At 38.3% G+C, this 16,670-nt stretch overlaps 1 protein-coding gene across 3 annotated transcripts in view; it reads left to right on the top strand.

Moving 5' to 3' along the window:
• Positions 1-10,028: 10,028 nt before the first annotated feature.
• The window catches only part of BFAR (bifunctional apoptosis regulator), a 38,435-nt gene continuing 31,793 nt past the window's right edge, over positions 10,029-16,670 (top strand). For 2 of the 3 annotated variants that reach the window (XM_072609499.1, XM_072609484.1), the window contains exon 1: positions 10,575-10,837. The gene's annotated coding sequence lies outside the window, so the exon portion shown is untranslated. Of the gene's footprint in view, positions 10,213-10,574; positions 10,838-16,670 lie in introns of those variants that run through there. The other variant, XM_072609492.1, reaches the window with a different exon arrangement.

Below are 16,670 nucleotides of genomic sequence, written 5' to 3'. Positions count from 1 at the left end.
TGAAAATCAAGTAAGAGAGGTGGAGGAAAAATTGGGAAAAGAAATGAGAGAGATGCAAGAAAAGCATGAAAAGGGGGTCAACACCTTGCTAAAGGAGACCCAAAAAAATGCTGAAGAAAATAATACCTTTAAAAATAGGATAACTCAATTGACAAAAGAAGTCCAAAAAGCCAATGAGGAGAAGAATGCTTTAAAAAGCAGAATTGGCCAGATGGAAAAGGAGGTTCAAAAGCTTACTGAAGAAAATAGTTCTTTAAAAATTGGAATGGAACAGATGGAGGCTAATGACTTTATGAGAAACCAAGAAATCACAAAAGAAAACCAAAAGAATGAAAAAATGGAAGATAATGTGAAATACCTCATTGGAAAAACAACTGACCTGGAAAATAGATCCAGGAGAGACAATTTAAAAATTATGGGCTTACCTGAAAGCCATGATCAAAAGAAGAGCCTAGACATCATCTTTCATGAAATTATCAAGGAAAACTGCCCTGAGATTCTAGAACCAGAGGGCAAAATAAGTATTCAAGGAATCTACCGATCACCACCTGAAAGAGATCCAAGAAGAGAAACTCCTAGGAACATTGTGGCCAAATTCCAGAGTTCCCTGGTCAAGGAGAAAATATTGCAAGCAGCTAGAAAGAAACAATTCAAGTATTGTGGAAACACAATCAGGATAACACAAGATCTAGCAGCTTCTACATTAAGGGACCAAAGGGCATGGAATATGATATTCCAGAAGTCAACAGAACTAGGAGTAAAACCAAGAGTCACCTACCCAGCAAAACTGAGTATAATACTTCAGGAGAAAAAAATGGTCTTTCAATGAAATAGAGGACTTTCAGGCATTCTTGATGAAAAGACCAGAGCTGAAAAGAAAATTTGACTTTCAAACAGAAGAATCAAGAGAAGCATGAAAAAGTACACAGGAAAGAGAATCATAAGGGACTTACTAAAGTTGAACTGTTTACATTCCTACATGGAAAGATAATATTTGCAACTCTTGAAACTTTTCTCAGTATCTGGGTAGTTGGAGGGATTATGCATACACACACACACACACACACACACACACACACACACACACATAGAAAGACAGAGAGACAGAGAGCACAGGGTAAGTTGAATAGGATGGGATCATATCTAAAAAAATAAAATTAAGGGGTGATAGAGGAATATATTGTGAGGAGAAAGGGAGAAATGGAATGGGGCAAATTATCTTTCATAAAAGAGGCTAGAAAAAGCTTTTTCTTTTTTTTTTAAATTTTATTTTATTATTATTATTATTTAATGTTTTACAATCACTGCCATAAACTTAAGATTTTATCCCCCCCACGCCTACCCACCACTACCCCCCTCCCTCCCCACGACAGCATACAATTCTGTATAGGTTCTACATACACTTTCCTATTGAGTACATTTTCACTATAGTCATGCTATGTAGTTGAACTAAAATAAATGGAAGAAATCATATAACAGATCAAAACATGATATACAAAAACACACACACACACACACACACAAACATGATCTGCTACATTCTGAGAATGACTTCCATATTTCTTTCTCTGAGTGTGGAAGGCATTTTGCCTTAGAAAACCACCATTGGGATTTTTTTTTTTAATAAGTTCTTGCGTTATTACGGAATTCCAAGTCTACCAGAAAAAACTCTTGCGCACTGTGGTTGTTGCTGTGCACAAAGTTCTCCTGGTTCTGCTCCTTTCACTCAGCATCAGATCATGTAAGTCCTTCCAGGCCTCTCTGGAGTCTTCTTGTTCATCATTTCTTGTGGCACAATAGTATTCCATTACATTCATATGCCATAATTTATTCAGCCATTCCCCAATTGTTGGGCATCCCCTTGACTTCTAGTTTTTGGCAACTACAAAGAGTGCTGCTATAAATATTTTTGTACATGTGGGACCCTTTCGCATTTTTATGATCTCTTGGGGAGAAAAAGCTTTTTCAATAGAGGGGAAAGAAGGGAGGTGAGAAGGAAAAAGTAAAGCTTACTTTCATAACATTTGGCTCAAGGAAGGAATAACATGTACACTCAGTTTGGTATGAAAACCTATCTTACACTACAGGAAAGTAGGGGAGAAGGGGATAAGCAGGGTAGAGGAGGTGATGGAAGGGAGGGCAAATGAGAGGAGGGAGCAATTAGAAGTAAACATTCTTGGGGAGGGAGAAGGTCAAAAGACAGAATAGAAGAAAAGGGAGGCATGATAGGATGGAGGGAAATATAACTAGTTTTATACAACATGACTATTATGGAAGTCATTTGCAAATCTACACATATGTAGCCTATATTGAATTGCTTCCCTTCTCAGTGGGGATGGGTGGGGAGGGAGAAAGGAAGAGAAGTTAGAACTCAAAGTTTTAGGAATAAATGTTGAGAATTGCTTTTGCATACAACTGGGAAATAAGAAATACATGTAATGGGGTATAGAAATTTATCTTGTCTTACAGGACAAAAGAGAAGTTGGGGATAAGAGAAGGGAGGAATGTTAGGAGGGAGGGCAGATTGGTGGAAGGGGTAATCAGAATACCTGGCATTTTGGGGTGGGGGGAGTGGAGAGATGGGGAGAAAATTTGAAGCTCAAAATTTTGTGGAAATGAATGTTGAAAACTTAAAATAAAAAAAGAAAGAGTATACCTGTGCTAGTAACCCTCCTGTGTGGTCATGTTTATCTGTCTTACACTGACAAGACATACTATTTCCCATTAACTAAATGTGAACAGTAAGAAAACCTGAGAAATGCATTAAAACTTGTACCACTGAGCGAAGTAATTTTTAAATATTAATGTGATTTCATGAGAAATAAAAATCTTAAGTATTAAGTATAATTAATATTAATTGAAATTTTGCTTTTCTAAAATATGGTTTGTCTGCAAAAATAGTTTAATCATTAATTATACCTTTACTTGGAAAATGAACCAGTAAAAACCTATCTGTAGCCTGAAGTTTAGACTATTTTAATTTTGGCCCCTACCTACTACCAAGGTCTGACTCAATGGCTTTCTTCATGTACAATATTATATCCTTGAATGGCATAGACTTTAATTTTGTCTTTGTGTAACAGGTGTGTTGGAGTGACCATTCTCTTTTGCAGTACCTCACAGCACTCATCTGGACATGTAGACAACTGCTTACTCTTAGGGCTGGCTCAATTACTCTGACCTACTCTTTAAAAAAAAACTCCTATTTTTGTTTTATTAATTCGATGTTTTTGTTTTTGCTTTGAATTTTGTTTATCTTTTCTTTGATGTTTAGGATTTCTATTCTGGTATTTAGTTACTGATAATTGGGTCTTTTTTCATTAGTTGGTTTTCTAATTTTTTTTAGTTACAAGCCCAATTCATTGATACAGTCGTTTTTATAAATAAAAGCATCTATACATAATACATTTTCCCTTAAGGAAAGACTGCACCCCCAAGTTTTGGCATATATTCCCAATTGTTGTCATTATCTTTAGTCAAATGACTGATTGTTTCTATCATTTGTTGTTTGGTCTTCTCATTCTTTAGGATTAAATTGTTTAGCCTACAATTAATTTTCTTTTTTAACATTCATTTTTTAACTTTTAGGTCCAAATTCTCTCCTTCCCTCTCCCCCCCCCATTGAGAAGTCAAGCTATTTCATACCCATATACATGTAAAGTCATGCAAAATATATTTCTATATTAACCATGTGACACACAAAAAAGAAATAAAAAATTGTATTTCAGAGTTCTTCAGTTCTCTCTCTGAAGGTGGATAGCACTTTTTATCATGAGTCTTTTGGAACTGTAGTGGATAATCGTATTGATCAGAGGAGAGGAATCATCCATAGTTGATTAACCTCGTAATATTGCTATTATTATGTACAATGTTTTTCCAGTCCTTTTTTAAATTAATTAATTAATTTTTAGTTTTCAACATTCACTTCCATAGTTCTAAACTTTCTTCACCTTCCTCATCTGCCCCCTCTCCAGTATGGCATACAATCTGATATAGGCTATACATATACATTCATATTAAACATATTTTCACATTAGCCACGTTGTAAAGAAGAATTAGAACCAATGGAAGAAACCACAAGAAAGAAGAAACAACAACCAACAAGGAGAGAGCAAGTATTCTGCTTCCATCTGCATTCAGACTCCATAGTTCTTTTTCTGGAACAGCATTTTCCATCCTGAGTCTTTTAGAGTTGTCTTAGATCCTTGCATTGCTGTGAAGAGTTAAGTCTATCAAAGTCAGTCATCTCACAATGTGGCTGTTTACTGTCTCCTTGTTCTGCTCACTTCACTCAGCATCATTTCATGCAAGTCTTTCCAGGTTTTTCTGAAGACTTCCTGTTCATCGTTTCTTATGGAATAAGAGTATTCCATTACATTCATGTACCACAACTGTTTCAGCCATTCCTCAATTAATGGACATCCCCTCAACTTCCAATTCTTGGTCACCACAAAAAGAGCTGCTATAAATACATTTTTACATGTGGGTCATTTCTCCATTTTTATGATCTTTTTGGGATACAGACCCAGAAGTGGTATTGCTGGGTCAAAGGGTATGCACAGTTTTACAGCTCTTTGGACATAGCTCCAAATTGCTCTCCAGAGTGGTTGGACCTGTTCAGAACTCCATTAACAATGCATTAGTGTCCACTTCAACATTTGTCATTTTCGTTTTCTGTCATGTTGTCCAATCTTATAGGTGTGAGGTGCTTCCTCAGAGTTGTTTTAACTTGCATTTCTTTAATTAGTGATTTAGAGAATTTTTCATATCCAGTTAATTTCTAATAAATTCTTTAGCAATTCTTTGTTAAATATAATTTGTACTGCATTATAGTCCATAAAAGATCTCATTGTCCATAAAAACTAAATCTCATTTCCTATAATTAGCATTACTTTGAAGAAGTCTCAACTGAGAGATAAACTTATTATAAAAGAATTTTTTCATGAAAATGAATGCTCTTCTAGAGCATCAAACTCTAGCCCCAATCCCAAAGATAGAGGCATGCAAACAATAAGGAGCTTTTTCCAAGGCTTTGCCCCTAGAATGTTAAGGGGCCTGAATGTCCATTGACTCTAGAGGAAAATAAGTGTGTATTCTTATGACTGAGATTTTAGCCATGAATGAACTTTGTAATCTAAATGGAAAAATTAGGAATCTCAGTTAAATGTACAAAATCCAAATATTTTGGGTACATTTCTCTCATCCCTAAACTTTTCATGAATGATCACAGCAAAGGTTTTGTTATTCCTTTGGAACTTTCACTTTCAATATGATTAGCAGAATCTTTATTTTTAATAGCTTTTCATTTTTTCCAATTACATGTAAAGATAGTTTTCAACATTCATTTTTGTAAGATTTTGAGTTTCAACTTTTTCTCCTTCCTCCTTCTGATCTCCCCTCCCCAAGATGGCAAGCAATCTGACATAGGTTAAGCATGTGAAATCATGTTAATTGTATTTCCACATTAATCATATTGTTAAAAAAAAAAAAAGAAAGAAACAGAGCAAAAGGGAAAAGTCATGAAAAACAACAAAAAAAGTGAAAATAGTATGCTTTGATCTTCATTCAGAGTCCATAGTTCTTTCTCTGAATGTGGATAGCATTTTCTGTCATGAGTCTTTTGGAATTGTCTTTGATCATTGTATTGCTGAGAAGAGATGTCTATCATAGTTGATCATCACACAATGTTGCTTTTACTGTGTACGATGTTCTCCAGGTTCTGCTCACTTTACTCAGCATCAGTTCATGTAAGTATTTCTAGAAATGCCTCCCAAAAGGAACTTTTCAGAAATGAAAAGAGCCATCCTGCCTCTGTTCTATGCACAGACAATGGAGTGGGATGTACAGTCTTTGAGACATGGTGGCATTTCCTATCAATAGAAATGCTTTTCTTCTGAGAATAATTCCCCAGAGCAGGAAGACAAATCCACTCAAATTTTGATTTAGTCAAAATACCACCACATCTTTAAATTGCTCTTAACCTCTCTCCTAATGAGCATTGACTTGCTGTTCAAGGACTGCACTGAGGAGAACATTTTATTTGACCCAGCCAAATAAATCTCCATAGGACAGACCAAGTCAACTATTTCTGGTGACAACTCTTTATAAATATTTTCCATGCTGGTTGTGTGTGTTCCAGGTCTTCAAACACTAAAGCATATTCCATGAGTTTAATTCCATGTAATGGGTCCTGTCCCATTATGACAACTTTCACTATTTACCACTCTAGCCATCAAGAGTATCCAATGACTTTCTAGTTATAGAAAACAAGCCACTCAGAAAAATGATATTTTTGATCTTATAATAATCTTTTAGTTAGCAATAAGGCAAAAGAAACATTAATATTACAGTCACTCATATTAGACAAATGCACAAATAATAAAATACTACACAGAAATATGAGTTACACTCTCCCATCAATGCACTCAGCACCTACAGGGGAGAAAGGGCACACTTTGGGTGCACAAGAAAACTACCAAGGGGTCACACAAGTCAGGAAGATCCCCATGATCAAGGTAAAATAATTATGGAACTGTGAACTTTAGCATCCTATTTCTACCTAGGGAATGAAAAAATAAAATAAATGAGTTTGATGAATATAACTTCCACATTAAATAGATGCTTCAATGGCTTAGATGAGTTAATCCATCCAGTAATTAACTAACACCTCACTGGGCATGACTTTTCACCCAAAGTCATGGGTGAGTGACTTCTTTGACTCTCCTGTCAGAATACAAGATCATACTGTGTTTATGTGCTGATTATGGAAAAAATATTTCATCTAGTAAAGGAAAATGTCATCTTAAAGGCTCTCTTCCAACAAAGTATCTCCTGTTCATACTTCAAAATTGGTCAAGATTTCTTGTAAGAAATGACAACAGAAATAACCCTGTTCATTGATTCTCTGATTGTAATGACTAGAAAAGGAATAAAACAGAGATGTATGTTTGCCATGAATGTTCAACACTGTGAGGGAGGAGATCCAGTTCAGAGTCCAAGTTGAAGAGGAAATCTCTGTGGAAAATGAGGTCTATAAACAGTTCAATTTTTCAAATGACTTTACATTGGTTACATTAAGCCCTAGAACACTGCAGTCTCCTGGAAGAGAACTGTAATTCCTCAAGAGAGTTCTTCCTGGCAATATATACAAGAAAGATCAAGTATATTAACAATGTCTGTTGCCCAGATTATGACTGGCAGTTAGATTGACAACCTGTATAATTTGTCCATCAGTTTGTACATCTGGGACAGACAGTACAAATGGTCAATAAGTTGAGTATAGAATCAAATAGGAAGAGAACAGCAAGCTAGATTAACTTCAGGAAATTGCAAAGCCTTCTTAAAAACCCTAAAGTTCTCCTGAATCTTTTTAATGCCAATATTATTTTGATGTTGTTGTATGGCTGGAAATCACGGAACCTAAGTCTTTGAGGAAGTCAAATGAATATTATACAAAGGGCAATGGAGAAGCACACAGTGCATGTGAATTGGCTGCAACATATAACCAATAAGGAACTACGAAGAAAAATGAGAGTAAAAGATGTCATCAGGGAAATGTATTATAAGGAGAGAAGATGGGCTGGTCATGTGAGTTAGGAGATGACAGGCATTCTGAATGCTCCACTGATATCTTTTTGATATCAAGAGCAATCAAGGAAGACCTCTAACATATGAGATGGATCCTCTGTGATCTATACTGGAGAGGTAGATATAGAAGGGTTGTTATCTGCATTTTTAGTGATATCACAGATCTATTAAAGCATCATGATTTATTATTGTGCCTGTATTCAGTCCTTCCTTTAATTCCTAACAGATTTTATTAGCTAGTTCAGGTCTTCTTTTGATTACTCTCATGATTTTTATTTATTTTAATTCTTAATTTAATTTTTTCATGTATATCTGTTATCCATTTCATTATTATATCTTAAGGGTTTTTTTTCCCCTGATGTCACTTCTAATAACATTTGGCATCTATTGTTTTTGGTGCTCTTCCTGCTGCTTCTTTTACCCCACAATAAAAAGAAAAAAACACAACTAATGCAAAGCTGATAAGCAAAATGAAGAGAATTATTTATTCAGAGTTTTTCTTCAGTTTTCTTATCAAATTTTGGGTGAGGGGAATATAATTTTTTTGTAGAATTTCTTTCACTTTTGTTTCTTTTTGGTGTTTGTTTGGAGGATTCATGGGGATCCTAGCTCAACTTTCAACCCTTCATTCTGACAGTTCCCAAATGTTCATTCCCTTAAAATTTACATGTGCTCTATGGATTAGGTATAGGAAAAGTTAAGTTGTTTGTTCTTTGTTCTCGAAGAGGACCGTGACATTAGAAAGATGGCGCCACGACTTGCAAGGGAACTGGATTTAAGTGAGGGAGGTCTGTGCAAGGTCACCAGCCTCACTTTCTCTTTGGGAGCCATCTAGTTCCAGAGGTAAGATACAGATCAGGACCAATGAAGATAGCACCCCAGTAAGGTTAAGTTAGGTTAACTTAAGTAAGGTTAACTTAAAAGAAGAGCCATTTTTACCATTTTGTCCACTAGAGGGGAGTAGTGTTTTGTGTAAAGCATTAGCATCTATTCCCTATTTTAAGTTGTTTCATTTTTTTTCATGTTGCATAGAATTTAAATGAATGGGAGAAACCACGAAAACAAAATAAAATATAACACATGAGAAAATGGTCTGCTTCATTCTGTGATCCAATTCCATAGTTCTTTCTCTGGATGTGGAAGGCATTTTGCCTCGAGTCCACTGGGAATTGGAGGAAAGACTATGAAGGACTGTCTACCAGAAAAATTCCTCACACACTGTGGTTATTGTTGTATACAAAGTTCTCCTCGTTCTGCTCCTTTTACTTAGCATCAGTTCATATAGGTCCTTCTAGACCTCTCTGAAGTCTTCCTGTTCATCATTTCTTACAGAACATTTTTAACAGTATTCCATTACATTCATATACCATAGCCATTCCTCAATTGATGGGCATACCCTTGATTTCAAGTTCTTGGACATCACAAAGAGAGCTGCTATAAATATTTTTGTACATGTGGGACCCTTTCCCATTTTTATGATTTCTTTGGGATACAGTCCTAGAAGTGATATTTCTGGGTCACAGGAAGTTGTTTCATTTCCAAATGAAGTGCATTAGTTATACAAAATATAGAATGTTAAATAGAAAAGATAGCACACAGTATTAGGCACTGGGTAAGTTGTGTTATTAAATAATATAGCCTCTAGACCATCCATAAAAATATCACCCAAAGACCCTAGTCTTGAGATAAACTTGGTTATGGCAATTTTAATAATAATTTGAATAAATATTTTAGATTGCAAATACAGCAATAGTATCATGATCCTTGCGGTGGTTGATGTCTGCCATCATAAACGGCACCATCAACATAGGTTGATAACTGTGTTAAGGGCCCTATTATCAGTTTTCCAGTTTCATTCAGACTTCAAATTACTCAGCAAATCTATGAAAATTTAAATAAGTACATATGTAAATATAGTGTGTGGGGGGGAGAAATACCGGTTCTGGAATTAGATCTTAGGTCAAATTCTATCTTTGATGTTTACTACCTGGGTAACTAGGTGAGCTGGAAAGGAACTTAGAGACATCTAATCCAATCCCCTCATTTTCCAGATGAAAAAACTGAAGTTGAGAGAGGTTAAGTGACTTGCCCAGGATCACCTAGCTAGTAAGTGCCTATGGTAGGATTTGAACCCTGAACTTCCCTACTACCAGTCTATTTCTCCATTTATTGAGCCATCTCATCTATAAAAAACATAGTGGGTCTAGATGGCATTTGAAGTCCGTTCCTGGGCTTTAGTTACGATCCTAAACCACATAAATTACCAGATAAATGTATGGTTCCTTCTGGTAAACGTGATAATAGCAACCTTGTCTCGTGCCTCCCTGTTGGAGGTCTGCTATACATTTACCACATTTCTGTCTGTCCCGTTTTCATCTTCCTCCCGGAAAGTCAGCTCCTTAAGAGCGCAGGGATTTTCATACTCCTAACACCCAGGCCTTGCAAAGTGCCCGCACCCACCCAGTAGGTGCTCAATAAATACTTGTTCAAATGAAGCAGGACCTTCGTGGAAGCGGGAAGTGGGCACACGAGGCACCAAGCCAGACAATGGCAAATTTATCCTGTATGTCTTGTTCGTACGCTGTTTGCATGCTGTCTGTCCCGTTAGACTGCGAGCTCTCTGAGGTAAGGGGCATGTGTGTCTTGTCTGCATATCCCAGCCGTTGGTATACCGTTTACACCCCGTAGGCGCTTCATAAATGCTGGCTGAGTAGATCATCCATCCCTGCTTACGCGGCGTTAGGAAAGTTTCTTTTTCCAGACCGTGGTCCAATTTCTCCTTTGTAGTCCATCTTTTTTTGCCAGAAATCCTCAGGTAACAGAAATTCAACTAAGTCTCCATCGCAGCTGCTAAAACTCTGAGCTTGGAGGAGTTTATTTAGGCCAAGACTTGAACAATCATGAAAGGGGGGCCGTGGGTGGGAGGGCGGGGGGGGAGGGGTGGTGCTGGGGAGTCGGGGGCACATCCTGGTACCTACTGCGCAGGCGTCAGCTCCCCCCGCCTCTCGGGAAAGCCTGGGCCTCTCTAGCCGGCGGGGAGATGCTGCGGTAGAGACGGTGGGAATCGTTCCGAACGCGCTCTATGGTTGCTGCGAGGGGCGCACCAATGGCGTAGTGCGGCCGCACTTTATTTCCGGAAGTGAGGTCTTCCTCCTCGGCCGCCGCGGCTGGGCGTCGGGGTGGGCAGCGCCGCCGCGGGCGCCCGGGGGGGGATGCAGGGTCTGCCTGGGGCCGGCTCCATCACCGCGCGGTAAGAGTTGGGGGGGACCCCGCGAACGAAGGAGGGCTGGAGTTGGGGGGTGCGGGGGACAGACGCCCCGACAATCCCCTTCTCCTGGCGGACAGCGTCATTTGGGGATCCGGGGGCCGAGGCGGCGGCTGGCCCGCGCCGCAGGGTTTTCCCTTCGGCGCCCCGAACCCTAGTACCCTCCGGTCTTTTGGGTGCCGCCTTCCTGTAGCCGGGGCCGGGCCCAGGGCGAGGAAACCCCGCGGGCGCATTTCCTTCCTCAGGGGGATGAAATCAGACAGTTACGGAAACCCCGGCTGTGGGCGAGGGGAGGCGGGAGTGGGAGGCCCCCGCGTTTAGGGGGGATGAGGCCCCAACTGGTGGAGGGGGGGGAACCTGGTCACCTCGAGTGTGTGGGGGTGCCCTCCCTCTCGGCTAGCCCTTGCTGCGTGTCACCCGCAGCCCCGGACCCGCCGGGATGGATCGGAGGCGCCCTGGGGCGCCTTCCTGGGGCGCCTTCCTGGGGCGCCTTCCTCTTCCTCTGCTTCCCTGGCCCAGCGGTTGTTAAAAGTCCTGGCTCGAGGCGCCGATTGGCCAGCCCTTTGGGTGATGACGTCACGGCCCCCCGACCCTTCCGAGGGAGCTGTTACATCTCCCGGACTAAAGCCTAGAACCGGAGGGCGTCTGCCGTCCGCACCCTGTTCGGGGCTTATTTCGGGTGTTGGGGCGGAACGCCCTGGGGATGTGATCTCCAGGATGTTGTTGCGGCTCCTCTAGAGGCCAGCCACGAATGCAGTCAGAATATAATCCACCCAACCCTGGGAATTCCTTCCATGACCCCCTCTAGCCTGTCATTCTCTCAAATGAATCAATTTATTTCCTGAAACACTCTTGTCAGTTAATCTTGTGCTGCGCTGTGGCGTATTTCCACTGTTCAAGTCTCTTCTTGTTGTCACTTATGAGAAATCTTAAATCTGGGCCTTAAAAGATCATCTAGTCCAGGGGATTTTAACCTTTTTGTGTGTTTGGACCCCTTTGGCAGTGTGGTGGAGCCCACGGATCCCTTCCCAGATCGTGTTTTAAAATGCGTAACAAAAAATACCGATTGCAAAGGAAACTAATTATATTCAAGTACAGTTATCAAAATATTTTTAAAAACAAACGAGGAATCTGGAATTTTACTTTTTTAATTTCTTAGCTCCCTACCTACATTGACCATAAAACTAATACTTTGTACTAACGATGGCAAAAGATCCATCTCCTTACGAACAGAGTCTTGCCTAGAGCTGACCCTCAGTATCAGTTGAATCAGCAGGTACTTAGTCTAATGTTCGGCTTGTGCTAGACACAATTTGATACAAAAAGGTACAAAATAAGATCCTTGCCTTCAGGGAGCTTATGGTCTCTACGAAGATAATAAAATACTACAAAATGGTACAGACAATTAGAACATAAGACATTTTGTGTATGCCATAAATATATTTAAAGATAAAGGTCTAGAACACAGGCTACAGTTTTGGAATAATACCACTATTTAAAAATAATTAAGGAGAGTTGCTGAGTTCACTGTTGTTTCAGAAGCATTTTGATGTTTTTCTTTGTGTTTAGTATAGAGTAAGTGCTTCCAAAAATGGAATCAGAACTTGGAGTCTCTTAAGTGATGACTATTTTGTCTCACATCATCAAAAAGCAAAGGACTCTTACGGAACAGTTTATGACCTTAAAGTTGAGGCAGAAAGCCAAAATCCAGAGTGACCACCTCTCCCATTTCTGAGGGAGGGGATTGTGTATATTTCAGGTTGGAGAATTAAAAAACAGCCTAACTAACTATATGTGTATTTGAATGTGGGAAATGGAGCTTGGAAGTTGTTAATCATTTGAACTTTGATTAGCTTGCTTTGCATTTATAAAAACAGAGAGGGCCAACTTGCAGGATCTATAGGCAGTGTACCCACAGCACTATGATTTCAACTGCTTTTTCTCTAGCAATCCTTTCCCCATACATTTATTTCCTATTACAAGAACACTAAAAATAGAGCAGTAGCTCTTTGCACAACAGTTCGCATATAATGATACATGTGGTCTTTTAATAGTAAGGAATTTAAAAATTTTTGTGTTGTAAATGCTCATTTTTAGATTATCCAAGCACACTTAGCCAAATACCTACACTTCTAATAAATGTTTGTTGAATTGCATCTTGGGCTTGGAGCTAGTGTTCCACATGGAGCAGTTTTAGAATTCATAAAGAAAGGCATTTTTTCTCTTCCATCTGTACAATAATTGCTTTGCAGTTTGGTTTAGATGGGAAGGGGCCAAATCTGTCCTCTGGGGTATGTGTGTTTTAAATGCTTGATTATGTCATGGTGCCTTTTTTGTTGTCAGATAACACAGATGTTACTGCATTTTGTTTTGAGGCTGTCTTCTTGGCATTAATTGATTCCCATGTTAATATAACTGTCAAATATTCTTTTATCAAGCAAAATGTTGGCACAGCTTTGGTGAGAATTCCTGGTTTCCTTTAGGTCCTGGCTAAAATCTCATCTTTAACCGGAAACTTTTTCCAACTCTTGTTTATTCTAGTGCCTTCTCTCTGTTAAATATTTCCTATTTATCCTGCATCTTATTTATTCTGTATTTCCTATTTATCCTGTATATAGCCTTGCATATTGTCCCCCTCATTAAACTCCCTCTGGGCAGAAACTGTCACCTCTTTTTGTGTGTCCTCAGGGCTTAGCACACTGCCTGGCACTTAGGAGGTTTTAAGTAAATGTTGATTGATTGATGGGTCTGTATGCTCTAGAATGGGAAGCTGATAGATTGAAGCTATAAATTTTCTTCCTAAAAGGTGAGACATAACAATAGTTTACATTTCTATAACGTTTCCTAAAGTATTGTCCTCAAAATATTCTAAGGTGGTTTAAAAATATTATTTCCATTTGACATATATAGAATCTAAGATATAGATAACTTAAATGACTTGCCCTTGGTCACATGGCTAATGTCAAAACCAGGACTAGAATTGCCTCTTTTCTTGACTTCAGTGTTGTTTTTTTCCCCAGTGTCTGTATAATTCAGTAGTCTTTAAACTTAGCATTTCCCCCAGTAATTAGCCACTTAGCATGCTTTTAATCAGTTTATTGAATTTGAATTAATTTGAATGAACAGTTTATACAAAATTAACAGAATCTGATGATCAAGATTTTGTATAAGCTGAGGCAAGAGGTAAAAATATTCAAGCACCAGAGATTAACTTTTATTTAACCGTCACTTTTGAAGAGTATTAAGGAGGTGGACAAGGAAGAAAAACATAATGAATAGTGGTGAGAGTGATAAAGTAGCAATATAGTTTGCCAAGCCTGAGGACTTTCAGTTTAAGAAACTGTTGAAATCTAAAGTGCTTATGCTGTCTAAGCACCTTCTATCAAAGGGAAAAAATCAAGTTAATTTCTAACTCTTTTGTTACTTTAGGAGGTCAGGAGATTATATACAATTGACATGGCACTTCCCTTTTTTCTAAGGGACCTTTTCTCTTAGATTTCAGACTACTTTTCTATTTTTCTCCCTCATTTACCAGAAAAGTAGCTTCTTTGCCTGGTCCTTCTCCACGACTTTCTGTTTCTAAAGTCCTACCATTAACTCTTGCATTGTCCCTCATGCCCAGAATGCTCCTTTGTTCTTCATCTGTTTCCTTAGCTCTCTTCAAGGCTTTAGAAAAGAGACCTTTCCTGATTCTCACCTTGCCCAGTCACTTTGTATTTATTTTATGTTTTATTTCTCCCAGTATGATTCTGTTGAGGTTGGAGACTGCTTTCTGTTTGTTTTTGGATTTTCAATATTTAGCACACATGGTAAGTGCTTAACTGAATTTCCCATATACACCTGAAATCCAACCTTTCCAAAAGAGAACTCAATATTTCTTCCTAAACTACCCCTACTTCCCAATCTTCCCGTAACCTAGCTTCATAATTTTGCAGTTATCTTCAACAGCTCCACTCTTTTTCACTCCTTATTTCTACTTAATTTAAAAACAACAACAAAAAAACAGTATTGCCTCTTGAATGGGAATGAGCGGAAAGGAACAAGAATTTCTCTAGCACCTACTCTGTGCCAGTGTGCTAAGTGCTAATATCTACAAATATTATCTCATTTAGTCCTCTAACAACTGTGAGAGGTAGGTGCGATTAATAACATTCCTGTTTTACAGTTGAGGAAACTGAGGTAGACAGCAGTTAAGTAACTTGCCCAGGACTACATAGGTAGTAAGTATTTGAGGCTTAAGTCTTCCCTACTTCAGACCCAGGGTTTTTTGCCACTCCAGTTAAGAACCCTAGCTTATTACCTGGATTATTGCAAATTTTCTAATGAGTTTTCTGCCTCAAGTCTCCCCCATACATACAGTTGCCAGATTGAGATTCTTAAAGCACAGGTCTCATCATGTCCTTCTCCTACTCAAGAACCTCATATGGCTCCCCCTTGTTTCTAGGTTCAACTAAAACTTATTTGACATTTAAAGCACTTAAAAAATTCCAGCTTGTCCTTCCAGAGTTACTACGCATGACTCTTCTCCATACACATTCTATATTCCTGTATTCCAACCAGACTGGTCTACTTATGTTACATTGTATCTCCCATGTCTATAACTTTGCACAGGCGGAGTGTGACAAAGGATGTAATGTATTATGAAAGGTATCATTATATTGTAGCATATAATACAATGCTACATATAATACAATAAAAATAATACAGTGATTCACTGTTCATTATTTATTCACTTCTGAGGTTTGGCAAACCCAGTGTAAGGAGGCATGGAGATACAAAGTACATTTTAGAAAGATTTCTTTCCAAAAAAAAAATTAGGAGTTTGAAAGGGTTAACTATCCAGAATACTCAGCTATCCAAGGTGTCATTTCTCAAAGACACCAGATAGTCAAGTTTGTATTGTTTTATTGTTATATATTAATACTAGTTTTTAACTGTTTCCTGTTTCAGATGCTTGTAAAAAATTAACTGAGGAGGATATTTCCCCCTGTGGAGTTGGCTCAGAATTATACAATAAGGTCACACTTCCAAAGCAATACAATCTGTTGTTGTCATAAGTTCACAATTAGTGTTTAGGTAGCTAACTGCCTCTTTGTAAAGACATTCAGCCATGTTGCAGTAGAGAGTATTTTCAAAATTCATAAAACCACAACTTTTAAATATACTTTCTCAGTTTGATTTAGGTACTTCAGTGAAGCCCTATACTTCTGAAGGTAGTAATTTAAAGGGCATAAGTATAATGCATATCATCTAGAAATTATTAAAGGTGAGATAAAAGATCTGTAGAAAGATGACTTGTAAGCAGAAGAGCACAAAGTTAAGAATGAATGTTTTTGCCTAAGTTTCCAAATGTATGACATTATAAAATTGGCCATCAAAGTCTTCCAGATAGAAAACTGCAGAATTTCCTAGTGAGATAGACATTCATTCAAGAGTTTAGCCTAAGTATACCCACAGGAAGAAATCTTGTAGATAAAAGTTGTCTGACTTAAATGGTGTATTAATATTGGGCAGATAGCCCAAGGGACTGCTTTTTTTTTTTTTTTTTTTTTTAGTACCTGTAGCTTGGAAGGACACTGATGATGGATGATGACTTCAGCTCAGAATTGAACAGAAATGAAAAAAAGCCAAGCCCAAAACCATATTGGATGATATTTGCAAATAGCTCAGTGTTTTTAATGACTCCAAGCATCTCTATGAAACAAAATCTTGTCTTTTTAATACCAGTATTCCTTTGGGGATTCTATATTGCTGCAACTCATGGCATATCATAATCTCCAAGGAATCAAAAGTGTGGGCCACACAAAGGACCATTGAA

This window comes from Notamacropus eugenii, chromosome 1 (genome assembly GCF_028372415.1).
Source record: "Notamacropus eugenii isolate mMacEug1 chromosome 1, mMacEug1.pri_v2, whole genome shotgun sequence".
Classification (NCBI taxonomy): Eukaryota; Metazoa; Chordata; class Mammalia; order Diprotodontia; family Macropodidae; genus Notamacropus; species Notamacropus eugenii.
Note: the sequence above shows the minus strand (reverse complement) of the source record. Positions and strands in the feature narration are given on the sequence as shown.